We start from the raw sequence: 3,646 nt of genomic DNA, 5'->3' as shown, positions 1-3,646 counted from the left end.
GACATTTACCACAAATTAAAGTTATCTTATATTATTAGATATATTATTATAAAATATGCTTTGGTTAAGGAGTTATTGATACTTCAAGTGCAAAATGATGATATAAAACCATGATAAAAATGCACTTTTAAGTACTAATCATTGAGCCTGTGCAGTGATTTAGAAACAACGTATGGGTTGAAGCCTTCGAGAAGGATGAGTGTGATTGAAAAAGTTGCAATATTTCTATATACAATAGCACTAGGAGCTTCAAATAGGGAGGTGCAAGAGCGATTTCAACATTCGGGGGAAACTATTAGTAGATGCATTAAAGAAGTCCTCGCAGCCATATGTTTATTTGCAGTCGATGTCATAAAACCAAATAATCCGAGTTTTACAATCACTCCACGAGAAATTGCAATGAATCCTAAATATATGCCGCATTTCAAAGTACAAAAAATATTTGTGTTTTTATTATTAGTATTCAATTCAAAAATTGATTTATGCATGTTAGTAAGTAACGGCATCATATTGTCAATGGTTTTTTTTTTTTTGTCAGAATTGTATTGGTGCAATTGATGGAACACATGTGTGGGCTTGTATATCAACTGAAAATCAAATTTCATTTATCGGAAGAAAAGATGTTCCGACTCAAAACGTAATGGCGACTTGTAATTTTGACATGCGATTCACGTTTGTGTGGGCAGGATGGGAAGGCAGTGCCCACGATACACGTATTTTTCATGAGGCTATTGAGAATATAAATATAAAATTCCCTACACCACCAGAAGGTAGGTATACAACATAACTTGTTATGTTTTTAGGTATAAAATTTGTTTTTTATTGACTAATTACATGTCAAATTTTGATGTTGTTTTTAATTACAGGTAAATATTATTTGATTGATGCTGGATATCCAAATGAGTATGGTTATTTAGGTTCGTATAAAGGTGAGAGATATCACTTACACGATTTTAGGCGTTGTGGACAACCTAGAAATCGACAAGAATTATTTAATCATGCACATTCATTGCTATGTAATGTCATAAAACGATCTTTTGGAGTATGGAAACAAGGTGTAGGATTTTACAAAACATGTCTACTTATCCATAGAAAATGCAAGTTGAATTTGTAGTTGCATCAATGGCACTACATAATTACATTAGAAAAAGATCGCATGATGATGTTGCATTTGCGGAATTTGATCGCAATCCTAGTTATGTTCCTAATAACATTTTACCTGATGTTGTGGCATGCTCTGAAAGCATTGGAAACAGCAGGCAAATCAGGATGAATTTCGTACGTGATGGGATTGCAAATAGTTTGATGGAACAATAAATCAGAATTTATATAACATCTTGTTTGATTAATGATGTAATAACAGTACTTAATGCTTGTATTGGATTACAGAGCTTTTCATTAACGAAGCAGTAATATAATATTTTTTTTCATATTGCAAAAAATTATTGTTGCGACCAGCACACGAAAACAATCTGAACACGTAGAAAAACCAAATTAAAAAATTTTATTCTGAAAAAACATTTCAACATTTTTTGGAAACACAGTTTGCACCGCATAAACGGTTACCAAACACTTTAAATTGCTTTTTGTTCAACCTCAATTTCAACCATAATTTTAACCAAACACATATTTTTCCAAACCAACCTCAACTAAAAGTGTTTTTTTTTTAAACAAATTTTTTAAAACCACAACCATAATAGAAACCTCAATATTAAACATACCCTTAGTATGTTTTGAAATGTTAGGTAAGTGAAAAAAAGGGTTTGAAATTGAGTATTTAAATGTTGCGAAGATGAATTGAAGGTGTAGTTGTGTGTAGAATCATGATAGAGTTATGAAACTAATATGGGTGTGTTTTAAAAGTGGGAGTAAGTGAATATAGTGCTGGAATTTGTGTTGATTACATGTTTAGATGATGAATTAATTGGAAAATTGTGATTAGTATTCTTGTAAATTGAGGTTTCATGTGCGAAATCATTGTGGGAAAATTATAAATTTATTATGATAGGTAAAACATAGTAGATATGTTTTGAAAAAATTATGAATACATGTCTTTATGTGAGGGATGGTTTAGTTTAAATGCACATAAAGTGTTTAATAAATGGTGTGAAAAAAAATAGGTTTCAAAAATATAAGCTGCTTGTTAATATTGGTGACAATTGTTAAAATATCTTAAAGAGGACATAAAGTATTAACTACAAAAATTTTCAATGATAAATCGAGAAGAAATGATGTGAAATATTGAATTACATAGTGCATAAATAATAATAAAAAAAGAGTGATAAGCATTAAATTGTATTACAAAAGAGAATTATAATATGTTTAAAAGATTAATTGGATAACGAGAATGAATGATGAAATAGTAGATGTTTAATTCAATTTGAAATGTTAAGATTGGGTAGGTTAAGTATTAGAAATATGATTCACTAAATATCACTGGAATCTTATATTTGTAAAAAATGATAGAATTAAAAAACTTGGGTTGATGATGTAATTATTGTGTAAATTGACAAATTATAAATTTAATTTAGCAAGATTAGGGTGAAACTAGAATTATTGTGTGATTGAAAAAATATGGCTATGACTTTGGAATATAAAGGAATGTGAAATCCTAAGTTTGTTATGATTGAGATGTATATTGATGAGGGACTTGATTATTTGGTATTAATGTTATGTTGGAATTGTTTTATGTATGTTGTGATGATGATTTACTTGTTAGGGTTGCATATGTGGTGTTTATAGTAGTTAATTTGAATGTTTAAATACCAAGTATATGATAGTTAAAATCCAATGCCATCATGTGTATGATTAGATGTTGGACATTGAAATTCATAGATGAAAAACAAAGTATTTTGAACATTAAAATTCATTTATGAAAAATTAAGTTATTTGAACATTTAGTTTTTTTAACATAACGTTAAGATATTTTAACATTGACATAATGTATGAACATCAAGATGAATTATAAAAATGAATGATAAAATGTTTAAACATTAAGTGTTATATAGTAAAAGCATGAGATGATGAAAATAAACATTAAATGTATGTGAATGCCAAGTAATTTCATGAATGTTATGTGTATTGCAGATTTATCTCAATCTCTTAGATAACACTATTATTGTGTTGTATTCACTAGTTTTGAGTTGACACAAACCTCAGCTATGAGACATCTTAAAAACTCCACTTGTGCATGTGTATAAGTTTAATGTAACAACCCTTATAACCATTTTAGTATATGACACGACTAAAAGATTGATGTCTTCTCCCAAGTGCAGGAGGGTGGAAGTAATAAATAACTCGGCAAGACCGGGGTCGAACCACATAGAGGTTAATTATACAAATTATAAATAACAACAATAGTAATAACAACAACAACAACAATAATAACAATAATTACAATAATAACAGTAGTAGTAGTAATAATAGTAATAATAATAGTAGTAGTAGTAGTAGTAGTAGTAGGTTGATGAGAACTTTGAGATGGAAGATTAACGTAAGGATTAAACAATGATAATAACAAATGTTAAGGTTAGAAGATCCAATAAATTAGATTTTTAAAATACGGTATGTCAAACAAGTATAGTATAAACTCTTATTATTCAATTGGAAACCACACACAAAGGAGGTTCCAATCTGATTATAGATT

This window comes from Populus euphratica, unplaced genomic scaffold (genome assembly GCF_000495115.2).
Source record: "Populus euphratica unplaced genomic scaffold, PopEup_1.0 scaffold108.1, whole genome shotgun sequence".
Taxonomy (NCBI): domain Eukaryota; kingdom Viridiplantae; phylum Streptophyta; class Magnoliopsida; order Malpighiales; family Salicaceae; genus Populus; species Populus euphratica.
The sequence above is the reverse complement of the archived record's forward strand: the minus strand, read 5'-3'. Positions refer to the sequence as shown.